Genomic DNA, 25,152 nt, shown 5'->3' with positions numbered 1-25,152 from the left:
AATTCCACTCATCTCACACGCTAGTAAAGTAATGCTCAAAATTCTCCAAGCCAGGCTTCAGCAATACATGAACCCTGAACTTCCAGATGTTCAAATTGGTTTTATAAAAGGCAGAGGAACCAGAGATCAAATTGCCAACATCCACTGGATCATGGAAAAAGCAAGAGTTCCAGAAAAACATCTATTTCTCCTTTATTGACTGTGCCAAAGCCTTTGACTGTATGGGTCAAAATAAACTGTGGAAAATTCTTCTAGAGATGGGAATACCAGACCACCTGACCTGCCTCTTGAGAAACCTATATACAGGTCAGGAAGCAACAGTTAGAATTGGACATGCAACAACAGACTGGTTCCAAATAGGAAAAGGAGTATGTCAAGGCTGTATATTGTCACCCTTCTTATTTAACTCTATGCAGAGTACATCATGAGAAACACTGGGCTGGAGGAAGCACAAGCTGGAATCAAGATTGCTGGGAGAAATATAAATAACCTCAGATATGCAGATGACACCACCCTTATGGCAGAAAGTGAAGAGGAACTAAAAAGCCTCTTGATGCAAGTGAAAGTGGAGAGTGAAAAAGTTAGCTTAAAGCTCAACATTCAGAAAACAAACATAGTGGCATCTGGTCCCATCACTTCATGGGAAATAGATGGGGAAACAGTGGAAACAGTGTCAGACTTTATTTTTGGGGGGGCTCCAAAATCACTGCAGATGGTGAAATTAAAAGATGCTTACTCCTTGGAAGAAAAGTTATGACTAACCTAGATAGCATGTTGAAAAGCAGAGACACTACTTGCCAACAAAGGTCCATCTAGTCAAGGCTATGGTTTTTTCTGTGGTCATGTATGGATGTGAGAGCTGAACTGTGAAGAAAGCTGAGCGCTGAAGAATTGATGCTTTTGAACTGTGGTGTTGGAGAAGACTCTTGAGAGTCCCTTGGACTGCAAGGAGATCCAACCAGTCCATTCTGAAGGAGATCAGCCCTGGGATTTCTTTGGAGGGAATGATGCTGAGGCTGAAACTCCAGTACTTTGGCCACCTCATGCGAAGAGTTGACTCATTGAAAAGACCCTGGTGCTGGGAGGGATTGGGGGCAGGAGGAGAAGGGGACAACAGAGGATGAGATGGCTGGATGGTATCACTGACTCGATGGACGTGAGTCTGAGTGAACTCCGGGAGTTGGTGATGGACAGGGAGGCCTGGCATGCTGTGATTCACGGTGTTTCAAAGAATTGGACACGACTGAGCGACTGAACTGAACTGAACTGCATTTCGGACTCCTTTGTTGACTATAATGGCTACTCCATTTCTTCTAAGTGATTCTTGCCAACAGTAGTAGATACAATGGTCATCTGAGTTAAATTCACCATTTCCAGTCCATTTTATTTCACTGTTTCCTAAAATGTCGATGTTCACTCTTGCCATCTCCCTTTTGACCACTTCCAGTTTGCCTTGATTCACAAACCTAACATTCCAGGTTCCTATGCAATATGGCTCTTTATAGCATCAGATTTTACTTCCATCACCAGTCACATCCACAACTGGGTGTTTTTTGTTTGTTTGTTTTTGTTTTTTGCTTTGGCTTTGTCTCTTCATTCTTTCTGGAGTTATTTCTCCACTGACCTCCAGTAGCATATTGGGCACCTACTAACCTGGGGAGTTAATCTTTCAGTGTCCTTTCTTTTTGCCTTTTCATACTGTTTATGGGGTTCTCAAGGCAAGAATACTGAAGTGGTTTGCTATTCCCTTCTCCAGTGGACAATGTTTTGTCAGAACTCTCCACCATGACCTGTCCGTCTTGGGTGGCCCTACATGGCATGGCTTAGTTTCATTGAGTTAGACAAGGCTGTGTTCCATGTGATCAGATTGGTTAGTTTTCTGCGATTGTGGTTTTCAGTCTGTCTGCCCTCTGATGGAGAAGGATCAGAGGCTTATGGAAGTTTCCTGATGGGAGAGACTGACTGAGAGGGAAACTGGGTCTTGTTCTGATGGGTAGCCCCATGCTCAGTAAATCTTTAATCCAATTTTCTGTTGATGGGTGGTGCTATGTTCCTTCCCTGTTATTTGACCTGAGGCCAAACTATGGTGGAGGTAATGAAGATAATGGTGACCTCCTTCAAAGGGTCCCATGCAGGCACTGCTGCTCAGTGCCCCCAACCCTGCAGTGGGCCACTCATGTCAACTCACTCTTCCGACCCAGTCCATTGCTGACCCATACCTCCTCCCGAGACACTCAAACACAGTTCTCTCTCAGTCTTGTGGGGTCTCCCTAACCATAAGCCTAACCTTAAGCCATAACCCTAACCCTAACCCTTAGGTAAGACAGAAAGGATGAAGGGAACTTGAGTTGGGTAAATGCCATTCGCAGTGGGTGAAGTAAGACTCTGGTAGCCTTTTCTCCTGAAAAGTAGGCCTTTCTTATGAACAGGGCTAAAAGTTTATTTCAGAATGATTACTTTGCTCCTCCCTTTGCCCCAGCTCAGAGAAGGCAATGGCACCCCACTCCAGTACTCTTGCCTGGAAAATCCCATGGATGGAGGAGCCTGGAAGGCTGTAGTCCATGGGGTCGCTGAGGGTGGGACACGACTGAGCAACTTCACTTTCACTTTTCACTTTCTTGCATTGGAGAAGGAAATGGCAACCCACTCCAGTGTCCTTGCCTGGAGAATCCCAGGGACGGGGAAGCCTGGTGGGCTGCTGTCTATGGGGTCGCACAGAGTTGGACACGACTGAGGTGACTTAGCAGTAGCAGCAGTTGCCCCAGCTATAAGGCAGAATTTTCTTAGTTCTTCACCAAGAGTTTCCTGGAGATAAAACCCATGCAAGTGTGGGGACTCCTCTAAGACTGAAAGTTTCTCATTCTCATGCTAGTTAATACTCAACTTCTAGCATTTTATCAAAATTACCATTCAGATAAGTAGATTTCAACTATGGTTTTTTTAATTTGCTTATACGTGCAGATTTCAGGATGACAATTTGCTTTGTAAGCTCTTTGATGGGTCCAAGAAAAGTCACTGATTTTCATTTCATTCAGTATTTTTCTTGTTGTAAGGAGAAGAGAAGAGCAACTATTTCCAAGCTCAGTGGTGTCCAATTCTTTGCAGCCCCATGGACTGCAGCATGCCAGACTTCCCTGTCCTTCACTATCTCCTGGAGTTTGCTCAGACTCATGTCAATGATGCCATCCCATCCTTCAGTCAAAGCTAAAACCAGAAGTCAGTTTTTGTTTTTGTTTTTTAATTGAAATATAGCTGATTTACAATGTTGTGTTAGTGCATAGCATAGTGTATGTGCTATGTGTATATATGTCTAAATATATTCAGCCTAATCTTAGCATTCTTTAGAATCACCTGGAGGGCTTGTCAAGCTGCAGATTTTGGACTCCACTCCCAGAGTACCTAATTCAGTAGGTCATGTTACCTGAGAACTTGTCTTTAACAAATGTCAGGTGATGTTAAAGCAACTGATCTAGGGACCAAATTTGAGAACCATTGTTTCCTTCCAGTATTGTCCTAACTGAAATGTAAACAATGTGTGTTTAAATAATAAGAAAATTTTAGATTGTGTAACAGGCAGTTCAAAAGGTAGCTTGTTTTGTTTTTTTATGAACGCAAGTAATCGTATCAGTTGCTTTCACAATATCCTTATTTCAGATACTAGGATCAAGTTACAGAGTCAGCGAACTCTTAAGTACAGTATTAGAAGTATCACAATACATTTGTGTTTAAAACTTGTGTTTAAGAACTTGCTTTAAAACTATTTATATCCATTGACGTTCTCTCAGCTGAGTGCACTGTCATAAGGATAATGAACATCCTTCCAGATTCTGTCCTTGCTTTTGTCCCATCAGATTGTCAGCTCCTCCATGAGAAGAGAGTTTGTCGTCTTTGCAGCATATAGAGCACGTGCTTTTTGCTTTTGTAGGCATTCAGTATACATTAGATTGAGAAACCTTGATTTTTAAAATCTGAGTATTAGAGAAACACTGGTTCCTTCTCTCATGTAATAATACACAATGGAAGGAACCCTCCTCCTCCCCCTCTGACCCATGCATATGTGTATACACATACACACACACGCGCGCGCACATCCAGCATTTCTTTTTCTTTTTACCCCGCATTCCCTCCTCTGCGCAGGGGCTGTGTCTCACTGACTAAATCCCCCCAGGCCCCCTTCCCTGTGGCCCTCACACTCCTCTCTGGTTCCCTATGATGAGCTCGTAAGGCAGGGCCAGTCTTTCTCCTCTGGCTTGTAGTCCTTGTCCACGCTGCTGCTTGGTTTCTTCTCCAGCCCCTCCGTGTGTCTATTTCCCCTGAGTATACAGGACTCAGGGTCTAGATTTAGGGTGAGAGAGGGTTTTTTTTTTTTTAAATCTAAGTACCGTTGATTTATAGTGTTTCAGCTGTACAGCAAAGTGATTCAGTGATATGTGTGTGTGTTTGTGTGTGTATATATATATACCTCATATATACATATATGCCTTTCTCAAATTCTTTCCATTATATACCTTTCTCAAATTCTTTTCCATATGTTATTATGCAATGTTGAATATAGTTCCCTGTGCTATACAGTAGGACCTTGTTGCTTATCCATTTCATATATAATATTTTGCATCTGTTAATCCCTAGTTCCCAATCCATGTCGTCCCCTACCCCCCATTCCACTTTAGTAATCATAAATTTGTTTGCTATGTCTGAGTCTGTTTCTCTTCTGTAAATTAGTTCATTTGTATTATTTTTTTTAGATGTCACATATAAGTGATATCATATGATATTTGTCTTTTCTCTTTCTGAATTAATTCACTCAGTATGACAATCTCTAGGTCTGTCCATGTTGCTAAAAATGGCATTATTTCATTCTTTATGTCTGAGTTATATTCCATTGTGTGTGTATATGTGTGTATTTACATATACCATATCCTCTTTATCCATCTACCTATTGATGGACATCAGATTTATGTTTTTAAGCACAACATGTGCGTGCATGCTCAGTCAATTTAGTTGTGTCTAACTCTACGTGTCTGACCCTATGGACTGTAGCCCGCCAGGCTTCTCTGTCCATGAAGAAAGAAGCACAACATAACATCTATAATTTCTTCTGTGCCATGTATTTACATAATCATAATCAAAATCAATTTATAGAATCTTTTCAGTTTTACATTTTTAAATGAATGGTTAATTCACCATATTGTTTCATTTTAATTTATAATTCATCAATTTCACCATGTAATTCCTTTTTTGCTCTATATAGTTCAAGGCTATGTTATTAAATGCTCACAAATTTATTTTTATATTTTCTTGGTTCAATGTTCTTTATCTCTATTAAAGCTTTTTATCTTACATTCTATTTTACTTCATTTTATATTACCATTTATACACCCTTTGGTCATTTGCCTGATATATTTTTCAATACTTTATTTTAAATAAATCTGAGGTGGTTTTTTTTTTTTTTAATTTTAGTTGGGTCTCTTGTAACTGCATATATTCAAATGGTAGACTGAATTTCAGTAAATGAGTTTAATCCATTTACACTTGCTGTGATTACAATATATTTATATCTCTTTGTAATTCCTTCATATATTTTCTGCTTATTGTCTTTTTTCTTTATTTTCCTCCCTCCTATTCAACTGATAAAATTATCTGCATTTTTTTATATCCCCTGCTCTCATGAAAGCTCTAGAATATATCCCTCTATCCTTCATAGTAGTACACTATATTTTTAAAATAACTTTTATTTCAAAATCTGAAGTTAATATATACCTTTGTAGTCCTCTCTGGAAAATATAGTGCTTTAATATTCTGTTATCAGAACATACACACACACCTACACACACACTTTGTTATTGCTGGTCTTAGTTAGAGGATCACATTTTCAGCACATTCATCAAGTTGTGTGCCTCCATATTTTCCTTATTGCTTTATGTGCCTCCAATTTTTTAAGCCATGTGTCTTCGTTCTAAGCTCACTTTTCTTGTTAAAATTCATCCTGTAATCACTGTTTCAATTAGAATCAGTTAGTAATAAATCCTCTAGAAATTTACATCTCTGAAAATGTCTTAAAAAATGTTTACTTTTGAATTATGGTTTAACTAATTGTAAGTTTCTAGGCCAATGTGTATTTTCTCTCAAAATATTGAATATATTATCCACTGTCTTTTGTCATCAGCTGTTTCTAATGAGAATACTGTTCCCTCCCCTTGTTTTTTGCAGATTATTTGGGATTTTTTCTTTGGGGGGTTGAATTTTTATTTATACTTACTGTTTTTCAGTTTCATTATGCTATATCTGGGCTTCCTTGGTGGCTCAGTGGTGAAGAATCTGCCTGCAACCCAGGAGACCCAGGTTCCATCCTTGGGTCAGGAAGATCCCCTGGAGAAGGGAATGGTAACCCACCAGTATTCTTGCCTGGAGAATCCAATGGACAGAGGAGCCTGATGGGCTACAGTCCATGGGGTTGTAAAGATTCAGGCAAGACAGAAGCAGCTGAGCATGCACGCAAACATGCTATACCTAGCTATAGATTTATTTTTATTTCTTTTGTTTTTATTTGTTATTTTTCTTTTTTAAATAAAAGAATTCAAGTTTTTTTCCAGTTCTGAAAAGTATCTGTCATTATCACAGTAAATATTATTTTCTCTCTTTACTTTTTTTAAAACAGCCATCAGACATTTGTTGAAGTCTCTCAAACTCTTCACTATATATTTTAATTGTTCTTTCATATATTTTTATTTTTTTCTTTGTGCTTAATGTGGGTAAATTCCTCAGAAGTATCTTTCAACACACAACTTATTTTACTATAATCAGATTTTATCATTTTCATTGAATATATGCATATATACATATAAGATGAATATACATATGTAATATATTACTACATGTATAACATGTATTATATATAATATATGCAACATACACATAAAGCAAAATTATATATATAATATTTATGTATATATTTATATGTATATATATGTGTGTGTGTATATGTATAATTTCTAAGATTTTTCAGTTCACTCTTCTCTATATTTTCTTATTTAACTTCTAAATTTTTCATAGTTTCTTATTTTATTTATGGATAGTATCTCTTCATGTCTCTTTGATAATCCTAAACATCTTTATCAAAAGTCTAATTATTTAGGGGGGAATGAATTTATAGTTAATTTTGTTGTCTGTCTGTTTGACATTAGCTGCTTTGTTTGTTTTGTAATCTTGGTTTGTGAATTTTTTAAGTGAATTTATTCTCTCCCTCTATCTGTTTCTTCACCAGCTTATCATTAGCACTTTGGCAGACTTTCAGTTGATTCCACCTGCATCCAGACTCCCACCTTGGTGATGAAGTTGTCACTGCTGGAGTCCTGGGCTAGTTGTTTTAGTTCAATTCCTGGTAGGTTTCTGCTTACGAGCCAGTGTCTGTGTCCCCCCAGTTCCCTGAGTAGGCTCAGCCTCACAGAGAGACTGATCCCCTCCCTGCCTTTTGTACTGTGACTGGGCAATTACCTGTGGTCTGCTCTTTGCATGGGTGACTCTAGGTTAGCTAGAGAAGGATCCGTGAGATTTCCTCATAGCTCACTGGAGGGAGTGATCTTGAAGAGTGGGCAATATAAACTGATCCTCCAACATCATCTCTTACTTTACCAAGTCACTTCTTGGTGCTGGCACAGTGGAACCCTTTGCCTGCTCACTTCACAACTCTTGAAATTATGATCCTTAGGGGCCAGAGCCTATTCCTTCCTGGCTATCAGCCCTCATGCCCTGAGCCCTACTCGTACTGTCCCAGAGAGTAGGAGGGAGCTTTCCTGTGTCCTTCACTCTCCCTCCTGAGATTATCTCAGGAGGCGCTTTCCTCCAAACCCTCTCCACCTTCTCCCATCCAACTCCTAGAAATCCATGATTCCACAGCAGGGTAATTGTTTTTAATGATTTGACCTCCCATCTAGCTTTAAATTCTAAATAGTCTGCACTGTCCTTTGAAGTCTGACCCAGGAAAATTGAACTTTTGGAATATTAAAGCTAAAATGAGTGGTACCTTTTGGTTGTTGTTGTTTAGTCACTAAGTCATGTTCAACTCTTTTGCGACCCCATGGACTGTAGCCTGCCAGGCTCCTCTGTCCGTGTGATTTCCCCAACAAGAATCCAGGAGTGGGTTGCCATTTCCTCCTTCACGGGATCTTCCTGACTCAGGGATTGAACCCATGTCTCCTGCGTCTCCTGCTTTGCAGGCAGACTTTTTAACCTCTGAACCACCAGAGAAGCCCGAAGTACATACCTAACCAAACATTTTCTGGCTCAATATGTTCAAGGAAAACTCAGGAAAAATGAGTCGGTGTTTGAATATTTAAAGAGCTTCCAAACTCTGAGAAACACAACTCTTAGGTCACTCAGAAGCCCCTGGTGCTCACAGACTCTATCCTTTACAAGACATGGGTCAGGTCCCCCAGAAATCCCACTTGCTGTGCATCCTGAATTAAGCAGAACTTCAACTAGGAACACTGATTCTCATGGGCTTATGACTTGGGCAATCAGTTTCAAGCTTGAAAATTCTTTTTTTTTTTTTTAATTCTTTCTTTCTTTCTTTCTTTATTTTTACTTTACAATACTGTGTTGGTTTTGCCATACATTGACATGAATCTGCCACAGGTGTACACGAGTTCCCAATCCTGAACCCCCCTCCCACCACCCTCCCCATATCATCTCTCTGGGTCAACCCAGTGCACCAACCCCAAGCATTCTGTATCCTGTATCGAACCTAGACTGGTGATTTGTTTCTTACATGATAGTATACATGTTTCAATGACATTATCCCAAATCATCCCACCCTCTCCCTCTCCCACAGAGTCCAAAAGTCCATTCTATACATCTGTGTCTCTTTTGCTGTCTTGCATACAGGGTTATCCTTATCATCTTTCTAAATTCCATATATATGTGTTAGTATACTGTATTGGTCTTTTTCTTTCTGGCTTACTTCACTCTGTATAATTGGCTCCAGTTTCATCCACCTCATTAGAACTGATTCAAATGTATTCCTTGTAATGGCTGAGTAACACTCCATTGTGTATATGTACCACAGCTGTCTTATCCATTCATCGGCTGATGGACAGGTTGTTTCCATGTCCTGGCTATTATAAACAGTGCTGCAATGAACATTGGGGTACACGTGTCTCTTTCAATTCTGGTTTCCTTGGTGTGTATGCCCAGCAGCGTGATTGCTGGGTCATAAGGCAGTTCTATTTCCATTTTTTTTAAGGAATCCCCACACTGTTCTCCATAGTGGCTGTACTAGTTTGCATTCGCACCAACAGTGTAAGAGGGTTCCCTTTTCTCCACACCCTCTCCAGCATTTATTGCTTGCAGACTTTTGAATCGCAGCCATTCTGACTGGTGTGAAATGGTACCTCATTGTGGTCTTGATTTGCATTTCTCTGATAATGAGTGATGTTGAGCATCTTTTCAAGTGTTTGTTAGCCATCCGTATGTCTTCTTTGGAGAAATGTCTATTTAGTTCTTTGGCCCATTTTTTGATTGGGTCATTTATTTTTCTGGAATTGAGCTGCATACGTTGCTTGTATATTTTTGAGATTAGTTGTTTGTCAGTTGCTTCATTTGCTATTATTTTCTCTTATTCTGAAGGCTGTCTTTTCAACTTGCTTTCCTTTGTTGTGCAGAAGCTTTTAATTTTAATTAGATCCCATTTGTTTATTTTTGCTTTTATTTCCAGTATTCTGGGAGATGGGTCATAGAGGATCCTGCTGTGATTTATGTCGGAGAGTGTTTTGCCTATGTTCTCCTCTAGGAGTTTTATAGTTTCTGGTCTTATGTTTAGATCTTTAATCCATTTTGAGTTTATTTTTGTGTATGGTGTTAGAAAGTGATCTAGTTTCATTCTTTTACAAGTGGTTGACCACTTGTCCCAGCACCACTTGTTAAAGAGATTGTCTTTAATCCATTGTATATTCTTGCCTCCTTTGTGAGAGATAAGGTGTCCATATGTGTGTGGCTTTATATCCAGGCTTTCTATTTTGTTCCATTGATCTATATTTCTGTCTTTGTGCCAGTACCATACTGTCTTGATGACTGTGGATTTGTAGTAGAGCCTGAAGTCAGGCAAGTTGATTCCTCCAGTTCCATTCTTCTTTCTCAAGATTGCTTTGGCTATTCGAGGTTTTTTGTATTTCCATACAAATTGTGAAATTATTTGTTCTAGCTCTGTGAAAAATATTGCCAGTAGCTTGATAGGGATTGCTTGAATCTGTAAATTGCTTTGGGTAGTATACTCATTTTTACTATAGCGATTCTTCCGATCCATGAGCGTGGTATATTTCTCCATCTATTAGTGTCCACTTTGATTTCTTTCAGTGTTTTATAGTTTTCTATATATAGATGCTAAAGCTGAAACTCCAGTACTTTGGCCACCTCATTCGAAGAGTTGACTCATTGGAAAAGACTCTGATGCTGGGAGGGATTGAGGGCAGGAGGAGAAGGGGACAACAGAGGATGAGATGGCTGGATGGCATCACTGACTCGATGGACATGAGTCTGAGTGAACTCCGGGAGTTGGTGATGGACAGGGAGGCCTGGCGTGCTGCGATTCATGGGGTCGCAAAGAGTCGGACATGACTGGGTGACTGAACTGAACTGAACTGATACATAGGTCTTTAGTTTATTTAGGTAGATGTATTCCTAAGTATTTTATTCTTTTCGTTGCAATGGTGAATGGAATTGTTTCCTTAATTTCTTTTTCTACTTTCTCATTATTAGTGTAGAGGAATGCAAGGGATTTCTGTGTGCTGATTTTATATCCTGCAACTTTACTATATTCATTGATTAGCTCTAGTAATTTTCTGCTGGAGTCTTTAGGGTTTTCTATGTAGAGGATCATGTCATCTGCAAACAATGAGAGTTTTACTTCTTCTTTTCCAATTTGGATTCCTTTTATTTCTTTTTCTGCTCTGATTGCTGTGGCCCAAACTTCCAGAACTATGTTGAATAGTAGTGGTGAAAGTGGGCACCCTTGTCTTCCAGCAAACAAAAGCCCAGGTCCAGACAGCTTCACAGCTGAATTCTACCAAAATTTTAGAAAAGAGCTAATACCTATCCTACTCAAACTCTTCCAGAAAATTGCAGAGGAAGGTAAACTTCCAAACTCATTCTATCAGGCCACCAGCACCCTAATACCAAAACCTGACAAAGATGCCACAAAAAAAGAAAACTACAGGCCAATATCACTGATGAACATAGATGCAAAAATCCTTAACAAAATTCTAGCAATCAGAATCCAACAACACATTAAAAAGATCATACACCATGACCAAGACCAAGTGGGCTTTATCCCAGGGATGCAAGGATTCTTCAATATCTGCAAATCAATCAATGTAACTCACCACATTAGTAAATTGAAAAATAAAAGCCATATGATTATCTCAATAGATGCAGAGAAAGCCTTTGACAAAATTCAACATCCATTTATGATAAAAACTCTCCAGAAAGCAGGAATAGAAGGAACATACCTCAACATAATAAAAGCTATATATGACAGACCCACAGCAAACATTATCCTCAATGGTGAAAAATTGAAAGCATTTCCCCTTAAGTCAGGAACAAGACAAGGGTGCCCACTTTCAAGCTTGAAAATTCTTGAATCTCTAGGAAAGTTTATACCAGAAAGAGACAACCTCCAACATAGTTCTTTTGGGGGGGGGGGAACTGAACATGGTCCAAAAAAATGAAAGGAACACACCAGCTTGGAATGATTACTGTACATTAAAGTTGCCTGAGAAAAGAAAGCAAAAAGCTGCCTCCATCTGGAATCTGCTCCCAAACACTAGAAACAACCCCAGAGACTCAGGGCCACAGCTGCTGCTGCAGTCACATTTCTTTCCCTTACCAGATGGGAAACCCTGTAACAAGTAATACCCCTTCTCTCTAAAGATATACCTGCAAGCTACAGCTGCACATCCAGAATTCATTCTTAACACTACACCAGATAGTATCTAAAAGGCTTTTTAACATACTGCTTCACCTCACATGATCTTAACAGGATCCCTGTCATCCTGGTCTTAAGAGATGGAGAGATTGAATGACTTGGCCAAGATCACAAGGCTAAGATATTGTCGAGTCAGGACTTACCAGATCCTTCCAGGACAATAAGTCTTCCTTTGCTTTAAAATGGATCAGTTGAGTGTGATGTATTTTCATGTGAAATCCCATGTGAGTAAACCGTACGTTCTATAATCGCTCAGATGATGTGGATTCCAGAGACGCTCTAGGAAGGAAGACAAACACTACCCAGAGTGGGTACCAACCCCATTAAGAATAAACTAGTAGAAGGTGGAAGGGATCTGATATAATAAACCTACCACTAGTGCCTGGCTAGTATCCTTGAAGGATGGTGTCACATTGAAGGTTCAGCACTGGTCTATGCTATGGGCAGTTAGGTCAACATGCAGGGACAATAACTAGATCCAGTTTTGTGAGAGGGAGTCCTTGCTATCTGATACTTGAATAGTCTCAAAAACTGTTATGGCCAGCTTATCTAAGGAGCTGCTGTGCAAGCACTGAGGTGGCTGAGAACAGAGGCAGTAGCATCTACAGGATGAGCTGCCATCTGGCCATACAGGGTAGTTGTTTAGTGCCTCCCTTCAGTGGGTGCTCTCTAGACATAACAAGATGAAAGGCTGCACCCGGTTTGTGAGCACTCCCAAAGATTTGTCCATATGCCTCTTCCTCAAACTCCTGAACAGCTATCTAAACCATCTGCCACTGTTCAAAGGATGCATGTATGTCCATACTTCAGATCATTTCCCCTCCGTAGAATGACCCACTGGACAGATTTCCCTTCACTCAAGGTTACTGTTGAGTGTGGCTGTAGCACGGCAAAGTCCGTTTTCAGTTAGCACCGATATACTGAGCTGACTCATCTGTGAACCAAACCTTATTTCCTGCTTTTCTCTCTATCAGTCATGAGGAATTCCCTAGATATCGTAAGTATAATTTCAGGGAGAGGCAACAGTGCAACTGAGATAGATGATGTGGAATTCTAGTCCTGTTCTGAGACTGATACACCTTTTATGTGATTACTCGTGTGACCTCTGGACCTACTGAGATGTGATCTGAAGGTGCCATTCTAGCATTTGTGTGTCTTGCCCTGCTTGACCTCAAGACTCATCGACTCTGAGCACATGTAGCTTGTGTTGTGAAACTCAGCCACATAGTCAGTCACTTGGTATCCTATGGTCGGGCACACAGTCTCTTCTAGGGCTTCCTTTTTTTCAAATATAAGTAGTTCTCTGCCAAAAAGTCCTGCTGTTACAAGAATCCTGGAAAATCTGCAACATGTCTCCAATCTTAGGCCTTTTGAGAGACTCCATTCACAAAGGACACCTCTAGTATCTTGGGCTCTGCCAGGCCACATAGGCTGAAAAGCAGAGCAGCTTGCACTATCTTCTATAGAGCTTTTTCTTCCTTCCCAGACCATGAGATCTCTAAAAACTTCATCTGTGTGACAGACCCCTTGTACCATATACCTTTGCTGTCTGGTATGTGTTTCTATTACTAAGGAATCCAGAGTATTTCCTGTACCCTGAGTCCAATTGGCAAGATGTTATCAGCATAGTGGACAAGTATAAATAAAGCTACTGCAAACATTCTTGTACATGTGTTTTGGTGGACACATGCATTCTTCTTTCTTGGATGTACCTAGAATGTTCAGGTTGAGTAGACAAAATCCAATAGTTACGCAAGGTGGATATATACATTTACACTCCCATGATCAGTATATGAACATTTCAGTTGCTTAATCTTAATTTTTATTATATATATATATATATATACATAATATATATAGTCTAATTTATCAGTTTTTTCTTTATCATTCAGTTCATTTCAGTCACTCAGTCATGTCCGACTCTTTGCGACCCCATGAACTGCAGCACACCAGACCTTCCTGTCCATCACCAACTCCCGGAGTTCACTCAGACTCACGCCCATTGAGTCAGTGATGCCATCCAGCCATCTCATCCTCTGTTGTCCCTTTCTCCTCCTGCGCCCAACCCCTCCCAGCATCAGAGTCTTTTCCAATGAGTCAGCTCTTCGCATGAAGTAGCCAAAGTATTGGAGTTTCAGCTTTAGCATCATTCCTTCCAAAGAACACCCAGGACTGATCTCCTTTAGAATGGACTGGTTGGATCTTCTTGTAGTCCAAGGGACTCTCAAGAGTCTTCCCCAACACTACAGTTCAAAAGCATCAATTCTTTGGTGCTCAGCTTTCTTCACAGTCCAACTTTCACATCCATACATGATTAGCCCTTTTCATATCCTGCTTAAGAAATTTTTGTCTACCTTCATATTCTCCTCTGTTTTGTCTTCAAACTTTTCTTTGTTTTTGAATGTTTATAGTTTTCACAGATACTGCTGAATTTCTCTCCATTATTCTCATTTACATTTCTATCTTTAGTATTATGAGCTAGCTTATTTCTCCATATCATCCCCAACACCAGCTATTATTAAATTTTTCATGTTGGCAATGTGATATGAGATGATATTTTGCATTTTTAATACTTTTTTATGAGTGAGGTTGAAAATACTGTATTTATTCATCTTTTTTTTTCTTGAAAATCCTCTTCATATCCTTTGCTTATTTTTTTAAATTAGGGTATAGTTGCTTTACAATGTTGTGTTTGTTTCTGCAGGAATGGAATTGGCTTATTTGTAGAGACATGGATGGACCTAAAAACTGCTTATTTTTTTTAATTGAAGTCTTTGTTTTTTCCATACTGATTTGTACAGATTCTTTATAAATTACAAAGTTAGCTCTTTAACAGTATTATAAGTGTTACAGTTTTCCTGGTTGATTGGTGCTCTTTTGGCTTACTTTATGAAATATTTTACAAAGTGATTACATATTTATGCAACTAAAAATATATTAACTTTTTCTCTGTATGTTTTTTAGGGCCTTTACTATACCTTTCCCCACTTTAATAATTTTAAAACTTGGTCATGTTTTCTGAAAGTGTATTATTGAATTTATTATGTTTAAATCAATGCCATCTGCAATTTAATTTAATGTAAGATGATTGAAGTTATCTAATTTTATTTGGTCCTGTATCAGGGAGTATGATCTGTAATGGACACCATGTGGACATACCTTTGCATCATTCTGTTAGTCAGGTTAAGCCCCAAAACATTGATTCCAAGAGAGACCACAAGCCTCCCATCTACCTTGAGATAGGTCCCATGGTTACTGTATTCCAAGTTTATACACATTTCTTTCTTCTTATTATTATTATTTTTTTTTTCAAAGAATTGGCTCACCTTTTAAGTACCATTTTTTTCACTTGTCTCTTCAGGAACTGTTTTCATTCTCTTCACAGACAAAGAGAGAAAAAGAGGTGAAATCTATACATTATAATTGCTGATCTGAACTGTATGTGAAAAGATAGACTTAACAGAAGCCCTCCAAGTACCATACTTTCCAGCCAGTCATTCTCTCCACTGGTCTTACTTATTTCTTTCCTTTTTCAACTTTCAATTGCTGTAGATATTTCACTGAAGGAAAATCTGATTTTTCTGCTGTGTTTCTGTTCTCTAGTTGGGGTGAAGATGAAAACGTTGAGATGATAAGAAGTGGCTTTTTTGCATCCTTTCTCTTGGTTGCTTACTGATCCATTTGGTGGGTTACTCCATAGGCTAATGAAATTGTCAAGATTTCTTTTTTATTCATTCTTCCCACATTTTGAATTTTAAAAGTAGAGACCACATGTCAATTCTTACATAACTGTCTCTTTCTATTCATGATTAACACTTTAAGTTTATGGAATAAGCGTGTACCCTTTCCTTTGTCTATATGTGATTAGAGGTTTGTCTATATGTGATAAGAGTCTTACCTTACCTTATACCTGCTGCTGCTAAGTCACTTCAGTTGTGTCTGTGCAACCCCATAGACGGCAGCTCACCAGGCTTCCCCATCCCTGGGATTCTCCAGGTAAGAACACTGGAGTGGGTTGCTATTTCCTTCTCCAAACTTTATACCTAGTAGAAGGCAAAACTAGAAAGCATTTACAGAATGACATGAGAAAATGTGATCTCAAAGTAGGGAAGATGTTCTAAATAAGACACAAAAAGCATAAACCACAGGAAAAAGCTCATGAATTTAACCACATTGAAATTAAGAACTTCTGTTTATAACCGCAAAGTAAGTGAAAAGCGAAACTAAGAGCTAGAATTAAATTTGCAATACACACAGTAAATAAAGGATTAGGACTTAAAACACCCAAAAACAAGCAACAAAAATTATGACCAAACTGATTTTAAAATATGCAAATTAATAAACAGGAATTTCACAGCTGAAGAAGCATAAATAGCTAAACATATGAAAAGATTTTCAATCTACTAATAATGAGGCAAATGGAAATTAAAATCACAGCAAGATATAGTTTCATATCCACTTGAATGATAAAAGTTAGAAAGTCTCATAATAGCAAGAGTTATCATGGATGTAGAGTAAAAGAAACCCCTTAATCTGTTGCTTATAGGAATGTGGGGCTTCCCTAATGGCTCAGTGGTAAAGAATCTGCCTACCAAGGTAGGAACCAGAGTTGGATCCCTGGGTCAGGAAGATCCCTAGAGAGGAGCCTGGCAGGCTACAGTCCATGGGGGTCACGAAAGAGTCAGACATGACTTAGTGATAAAACAACAACAATAGGAATGTAAACTGCTACAACTTCAGGAAACATTTAAGTAGTATATAGGAATGTTAATCATGTACATCAACCAACATTCCCCTCCAGGCAACATTTTCTAGAATAGCCCTTGTTCATGTGCCTCAGAAGACATGCACAAGAATGTTCAAAACTACATTATGCCACTCTAATATTCATCAACAGAAACGTGGATAAATCAGATATGGGAAAGTAACTCAGTAGAATATTAAATAGCAATGAAAAATAACTGCAGCTACATCAATGTGGGTGAATGCCGAGTACATGTATATGTAACAATCCAGTTCCAGTAGACAAAACCAAGCAGTATGTTTTCTGTGAATATTTTTATGGGTGGTAGAATCTCCAGTGAAAATCCAGGAATCCTAAACTTATTTGCATATGGCTGAGAAAGATGCTATTTAAAGAGGGAAATTTTAATTTGGAGTTAAGCCCGTGAGAATGAAGGATAGAATGAACTTCACTTTACTTCTTTCTCTTATTGTGGTTAGGAGTGATATTATACAGGTGGCAATTGTATGATTCTTTTTTTAGTGTCAGTAATTACCAACTTGTAATCCACCAATCAAAAACTTACAGATTGATAGGAAGTACAAGGACAAAAGTTTTTAATGAGAAGTTTGAGTAAGAAATTGAATCACCCTCCAATACTTCAGTGTGAATTTCAACAAACAAGGAAATTCTAGCCACAGTACAAGGAAACCTAATCACAACACAACCATCCAAATCGGGATGGCCAGCTTGGGGTGGACACTGATGTTAACTTAGATGTTGATTACTTTTATCTAATCCTCACACTTCATTCAAGTTTCACCAATTATCTCAATAATGTGTTTTATAACAAAAAGACCCAGCATAAGTTGCATTTAATTTCCTCCAATCTGAAACATTTCCTTAACCTCTACAAATTTATGACCTTGACACTTTTCAAGATGAGAGAACAGCTATTTTGTAGAACATCCCTCAGTTTACATTTGTTTGATGTTTCAGGATTAGTAGATTTAAGTTATGTATCTTGGCAGGAATATCACAGGAGTGATGCTGTATACTCGCCATCCTATTAGGGTTCATCATTCTCATTTGTCCCATATTGATGTCATTCACCTCGATGACTCAAAGATAACACTGAAAAAAAGGGCCTGCCGGCTTCTCCACTGTAAAGTTAGTCTTTTTCATTGTCATTAGTAAGTACTTGGTGGGAAGGTAAATTGTAACTTTATCAATACACTGCTGCTGCTGCTGCTGCTGCTGCTAAGTCTCTTCAGTCGTGTCCGACTCTGTGCGACCCCATAGGCGGCAGCCCACCAGGCTCCCCTGTCCCTGGGATTCTCCAGGCAAGAACACTGGAGTGGGTTGCCATTTCCTTCTCCAATGCATGAAAGTGAAAAGTGAAAGTGAAGTCACTCAGTCATGTCTGACTGGTAGCGACCCCATGGACTGCAGCCCACCAGGCTCCTCCGTCCATGGGATTTTCCAGGCAAGAGTACTAGAGCAGGTTGCCATTGCCTATTTCTCATCAAATTTTCCAGTTATTCATTTACTTATTTATATCTATTTGAACTCATGGTTCTCTGTATCATTCAGTGAATTATCTGATTATTCAGTGGATAATCTGTTACTTCACTATTTATTTTGATCCTCCAGTTGTCCTAGATTTGAGTATCAGGAGCCTATTCAAGTTGACTAAACTTTTTAGTACTTTCTGTATCTTTCTTTGATCTCTTCCTTGCTTTCTGAACCAAAAAAAAAAAAGAAGTTTCAAGCTTATCTTATACTTTTCCTGTCCCATCTCTGGAATCTGCTATCTTTCCAAGGGGCCCTGGCTTTTTAGAGAGAAAAATCATGTTTAGAAGGCACCATTTGAGTGCTAGTTGTGCTCATTGCTATGGAGGTGTCTCTCCTCACTCTCAATCAACAAGAGAAGAAAATATATTCACAGCTATATCTATTTCCATATCTAAATATACTTTAGAAACATGAATTCACACAGATATCTCCAACTGTAGTTCTATACTGCAAATTATTCTCTTCTCATGTTTGTAACCCACTTCTCCAACAGTGAGAAATATGGCTTTCACTTCCTTATATATTTTCTTATTTGAGTGATCCCTCTGTGTAATCAATCTTCTATCTCAATGCTGCTATCTCCTGCCCAGAAGAAGTGCCCTCCTCTCTCAACTCAGCTCTGGCTCTTTACCAAAATGAACTTTAATGATTTCTAAGCTTCCCAGGTGGCTCAGTAGTAAAGAATCCTCCTGCCAGTGCAGGAGATATGAGTTCAATCCCTGGGTCAGGAAGATCCCCTGGAGAAGGATATGGCAACCCACTCCAGTATTCTTACCTGGGAAGTCCCATGGACATAGCAGCCTGGTGGGCTACAGTCCACAGGGTCGCAAAGAGTCAGATACAACTTAACAACTGAGCGTGCAAGCTTTACTAAACTTGGGACAGGTATCTTCTAGCTTATAGGTCCCTGACTAAAGGCCTCCATTTCCTTAAAGCATTTACTTTAGAAAATTTGTAGTTCCAAATTATTTCTCTGCCCCTTTAAAATGTATGCAAATATTCTCCCAGCCTGGTTCCAGTTCTATAACCCAGGATTGTCCTTCTCAAGCACCAGGGAACAGAGGTATTTGAAATGTAAACATCAAAGGAGATAGCACCCCTGTTTCCCAGTATCTGTGAGAGGGTGGAAACCTAACTTGGATGCCTGTCAACTAGCAAACCCAGGGGGCCTAATCACAGAGAAAAACATTTGCAAACTAAGCAACACTTGACCAACCTACCACACAATAGTCCAATTATTTTTCCACTAGTTCATTCCTGGGTTTAAAAACCTTTCCATGTTTTACTTCAGAAGAGCTGAATTCAGTCTCTCTCTCCCCCCTCTATTACCATAGTGGTGGTTTAGTTGCTAGGTCGTGTCCGACTCTTGTGGACCCCATGGACTGTAGCCCACCAGGCTCCTCTGTCCACGGGATTTCCCAAGCAAGAATACTGGAATGGGTTGCCACTTTCTTTTCCAAGGGATCTTCCTGACCCAGAAATCAAATCCTGGTCTCCTGCATTGCAGGCTAATTCTTTATTGACCAAGCTATGAGTTCTCAAATAAAGTCTTCCTTGCCTGTTTGACCTTCCTCAGTGCAATTTTTGACACTCTTCATTTTAGCATCTTCTCCCAGAAGAACAATCCCTTCTGCTTGGGCTCTAATAGCCCACACCAGACCAATCCTCTGTTTAGACACTCTGCTCACTGTGCTAGCACTCTGACACCACGCCAGGTGGCCCCGCACACCCTCCACACCTCCCTCAGGCTCGGATTCCCAGCACCGGTCACTCCTACACATGGATACTCCCTTCACGCTATGCAGGTTCTACTCACCCCACCTCGACCGCACCCCCACCCCGCCAGGTCAGCCGCCTTCCTAGGCCCTCACTTCCCACTCTCCCACCATAGACATCTACTTTTCTCTGCACATATAATGATTTAAGGACTGAACTGTTTGAAAATGGAAGAGAAATAAAAAGAAGGTCGGGGAAAGAAAGGGGAAGATGAAGACTTCATTTCATTCCACACATTCTCACCCTGTCTATATATTAGAACTTCTTAGGAAGCTTTAAAAAAAGTACTGATATGTGGCTTTGTCCCTAGAGATATATGGTTGCCCAAAAGCAGTCCTGGGCATTTTCTGCTTTTATTGAAAACTCCAGGTGATGTTATTGTGGAGTCTGGGCTCAGAACTGCACCATTAGGTACAAAGAAGGGGTAAATAGGGGCACAGGTGGGTTTAGGGATCTAGAGAATGAAGTATATGAGAAAGCCCACCTGAAGCCTTCAATTTTGTCCATTAGGTAGGAAGAGATGTCACCAGGTGAGAATGAGGGGATCAGAATTTTCAGGAGATGGGAAGTAGAGAATCTAGTAAACTATACTTATTCAGTTCAGTTCAGTTGCTCAGTCATGTCCAACTCTTTGTGACCCCATGAATCGCAGCACTCCAGGCCTCCCTGTCCATCACCAACTCCCAGAGTTTACCCAAACCCTTGTCCATTGAGTCAGTGATGCCATCCAGCCATCTCATCCTCTGGCGTCCCCTTCTCCTTCTGTCCTCAATCTTTCCCAGCATCAGGGTCTTTTCAAATGAGTCAACTCTTCACATAAGGGGGTCAAATTATTGGAGTTTCAGCTTCAGCATCAGGCCTTCCAATGAACACCCAGGACTGATCTCCTTTAGGATGGACTGGTTGGATCTTCTTGCTGTCCAAGGGACTCTCAAGAGTTTTCTCCAACACCACAGTTGAAAGCATCAATTCTTATTCAGAGAGGGAGACAAAGTGTGATAAAGAACAAAAGACTGTGGACATAATGCTGAACTTAACAAAAACTGTAGCAAGAGTCCTACTGGGGTGGATTGTTCATCTTTAGAATATTGTGGAACACAGAAACATGCGCATTCTGAAAGTCCACACTCACTTGGGTTTTAGTATAGCCCACCAGTTTGGTAAAACCCCTGGGACTATCAGTAGACATTATAGCTCAAACAACTATAAAAATGATCTTTACTTAATGAAAAAAATCTTCATAATATTCTTAGAGATTTTGCTTAACAAGCTTACCAAGGTTGTGGGGGTGTATGAGTTATTAAGATTTTATTGTTTATTAATGATATCATTCCATACAATTTTAAGTAAACAGACTTTGAGGAAATACACTGGGAGATTTAAACAGATGATGGTAATACTGATGAAAATGTTCAAATGTGTTACATAAGATAGTAAGAGGCACCACTTCCACTATCATCCCCCAAAGTTGTAGATTTCATATAAGAATAAATATAGTTCATGGCATTCTTTATAAGTCTATGAACCATGATGTGTGTGTTAGTCACTGTGTCCAACTCTTTGTGACCTTAGGGACTGTGGCCTGCCAGGCTCCTCTGTCCATGGGATTCTCCAGGCAATAATACTAGGGTGGGTTGCCATGTACTTCTCCAGAGGATCTGCCCAACCCAGGGATTGACCTGGTTCTCCCATACTGCAGGCAGAGCCTTTACCATCTGAGCCAGCTGGGAAGCCCTTGAACCAGGATACACCTGAACAATCTCAAAACTTCAAAGCAAAACAAAGCACTTCTACTAGCAGATGTAGCAGTTTCAGTTTCTTTAAAAAGTAGCAGCAGAAGCTAAAGCAACATTGCAAAACAATTTTCCTCCAATTTTAAAATGCAAACAAATTAACAAAAACTATACACACAACCCCCAAAGTTGTCATATTCCAGTGGTTCTGAATTTTGATATTCATATCAGAATAATTCAAGAAATAAAATGTGATTCACCATTTACTGGGCAGTGTTCACTACCTATTTGACATTATATGTTTCAGAGTCTGGTAAAATTTCTCGAATATTAAACTTATATTTTTAAAATACATGAATAGAAAAAAGTATAATGGAAAACAAAGATTGCATTTGGATAATATGGTTCCTCCCCTTCTTTTTATATTCTGTATTTCTTAAGTTTGAAAATGAACTTCAATTATATTCATAATTTAAAAAACTAATGTTCTAATTTTTAAAAAATAATGAAATTCATGATGACCCAATATACATAAGTATTAGTTTGCTGGGACTGCCATAACAAATTTCTACAGATAAGATGAGTTAAAAATCAGAAATGTATTTGCTCACAGAGGCTTGAAGTCCAATATCAGGGATTTGTCAGAGTTAGTTTCTTTTAAGATCTCTATCTTTGACTTGTAGATGGCTCTCTTCTCCCTGTGTCTTCACAGGGTCGTTTGATGTGTGCATGTGTGTGTGTGTGTGTGTGAGTGTGTGAGCATGTAACACCAATCTCTTCTTACCAGGAAACCAGTCATATCTGGATTAAGATCCACCCTATAGCCTCATTTTAGCTTAATTAACCCTTTAAAGACCTTCTCTGCAAATACAGTCACATTCTGAGATAAAGAGGGTTAGGGCTTCAACCTATGAATTTGGGGAAACAATTCAGCCTGTAACAGACACTTGGATTACTCTGAGCTTTCAGTGTTTTCCCAGTATTTTTTTCTGTAGGTTTTTTGTTTTTTTCCACCTCGATTTCTTAACTCTGGATGACTTGAAACTCTGTCTGGTGAACAGTTTCTCAGCAATGGTTCAACTTTGTTGATTTTCTTTAATGTTAATCTTTTAATATTTTATAACCATTAACATATATTTACATATATTTAATATTTTACAAACCTAAAGAAATATGTTCAGAAGCAAAACTGAAACTGTTTGCATTTCCACTTCCTCACTCTGCTTCTGCACAGGGTCAGGGCTTCAGGAGACAAGTAAACGTCACAACTTAAAGCCTTATTTTTTAAAAAGGATTCTTACAACCACACATCTCCTACCCATTAGAAGAAGAATAAGAAAGCAAAAATTAAAAATCAACCATTTAAAGTTCCTGATATAAGAAGAAGACGTTTTCAGAAAAATCCTGGTAAGTTTCCCAATCATTACACTTTTATTTTTTTATGCTTATGAGGAAACTGCTATTTTTATAAACTCCAGCTGTAGTTTTTAATTAAAAACACATGTGTTTGTACATAAGCCATTACTTGTAAAACTATTGAAAGGAGAAATACGAGTGTTTTAATTCTATATTGGTGTATTTAACTAAGACTGTCTTTGTAAATGTTCTTCTAAAAAGAAATGGATCATTAAGTATACCTAAGGTGGTGAGCAGGTTTCTGATCATGTAGGGCAGTGGGGAAAAACGATACAGAAACAATGCAAAGAACTGCAGAAAGTTTAACATAAGCGATTGTAAAGGAACCTGTGGTCATGTGCAATTCTGCCTTCCAGAACTTACGATGTTATTAGAAGTCCAACAGAATATGTGATCAAAGATAACATCCCCCAGAGGCTATTTTTTAGGTTAAGTGCTTGCTTCACATCCATCTCATACAGCAATTTGGTTTAAAAATTAAAATGAAAACTTAAACTTACGCTTAGGAAAATAAAACTAAGCTTGGCTTATGTGTGGTTTCAGTTTGTCAGACCATCAAAAGACAATGTGAGTAGCCTTCCTGGGCAGCAGCCAGGATTCTGAATGGTCTCTCCCTCAATCAGCTCTCAGTCATGTGAAGCAGAACAGCTCCTCAGGGCATGATATCTGGGATGCTACTGAGGACCTTAGTCTTCCCTGGTGGCTCAGCGGTAAAGAATCCATCTGTGATGCAGGAGACTCAGGTTCAATGCCTGGGTCAGGAAGATCCCCTGGAGAAGGGCATGGCAACCCACTCCAGTATTCTTGCGGGAGAATCCCATGGACAGAGGAGCCTGGCGGGCTACAGTCGATGGGGTCGCAAAGAGTTGGACACGACTGAGCAACTAAACAACAACAACTGAGAGCCCCTTGAGATGAAGGTGGGTGAGCCCTAGTTCTTATCCTGAAGAGCTCTGCCGATTTGGTATTTCTTAATCCTCAAGAGAGAAGACGGGAGGAGTGCCTCGAGAATGGCATCCTGTGGCTCCTCTGTTGATGATTAGTTACTACTACTAATGAGATTTGTGTTCATGATTATCTCAAAACAGGAAGGTGAGGGCCCCTGGGAAACCAAGAGTGTGTCAAGACAGTCTCAAAACTTGTCCACACCAGTCATTTTGACCTTTATATATTTCCAACTACATACATACACACGCATACGTATGGTCTTAAAATTGATGAACTATAAACTACTTTAAAAGCATTACCAAATATAATAAGTTAAAATCATTATCTGTCATCACTCCTATCATGTGGGAGAGAGGAGTTGAGAAACTTTTGAAATTATAATCAGTCCACGGATATTTTTAAAGAGTTTAGCATATTTTCTTGAGACCAGGTATTGTCTTCTTAACAGAAGAAAAGACTCCATACTTGAGGAATAAATGTCAGTGACCTTATGTGAGAAAAGTACTTCTATTTCCCTGGTATCTATAGGCAGAAGCTAAACAAAAAGATGAAACAGAAAACTTTTTTCTGCCTGTTAGATGGCACAAATTGCCCTTTGCAGCATCCCCGACGTTAGACACCGCACACAGTGAGCCACTGGAGGTTTAGAAACCAAAGAAAGAACTGTCAAAATAAGCGACCGATTACACGAGGAAATCAAGGAAATTCTTTCTTTCTTTTTTTAAATTTATTTTTAATCGGAGGATAATTGCTTTACAATGTTGTGTTGGTTTCTGCCATATAACAACGTGAATCAGCCATAAGTATACATATATCCCCTCCATCTTGAGCTCCCACGCACCCCACCCATCCAGCCCATCCAGGTTTCCACAGAGCACTGGGCTGAGCTCCAGAGGGAAATTCTTGATGTGCTGCTTCATTTCCAGAATGTTGGGTCTTATTGGAATATTGTAGTCACTGGTTAAATCAAAAGAGAAAATTTGGAGTCTGTCCTCTGAGTCCTT

At 39.3% G+C, this 25,152-nt stretch overlaps 1 protein-coding gene across 2 annotated transcripts in view; it reads left to right on the top strand.

The window, feature by feature from the left end:
* Nucleotides 1-22,991: 22,991 nt before the first annotated feature.
* The window catches only part of LOC120877857 (sterile alpha motif domain-containing protein 9-like), a 43,203-nt gene continuing 41,042 nt past the window's right edge, over nucleotides 22,992-25,152 (top strand). For both annotated transcript variants that reach the window (XM_040260276.1, XM_040260274.1), the window contains exon 1: nucleotides 22,992-23,191. The gene's annotated coding sequence lies outside the window, so the exon portion shown is untranslated. The remainder of the gene's footprint in view (nucleotides 23,192-25,152) is intronic.

This window comes from Oryx dammah, unplaced genomic scaffold (assembly GCF_014754425.2).
Source record: "Oryx dammah isolate SB20612 unplaced genomic scaffold, SCBI_Odam_1.1 HiC_scaffold_18, whole genome shotgun sequence".
Classification (NCBI taxonomy): domain Eukaryota; kingdom Metazoa; phylum Chordata; class Mammalia; order Artiodactyla; family Bovidae; genus Oryx; species Oryx dammah.
The sequence above is the reverse complement of the archived record's forward strand: the minus strand, read 5'-3'. Positions and strand labels throughout refer to the sequence as shown.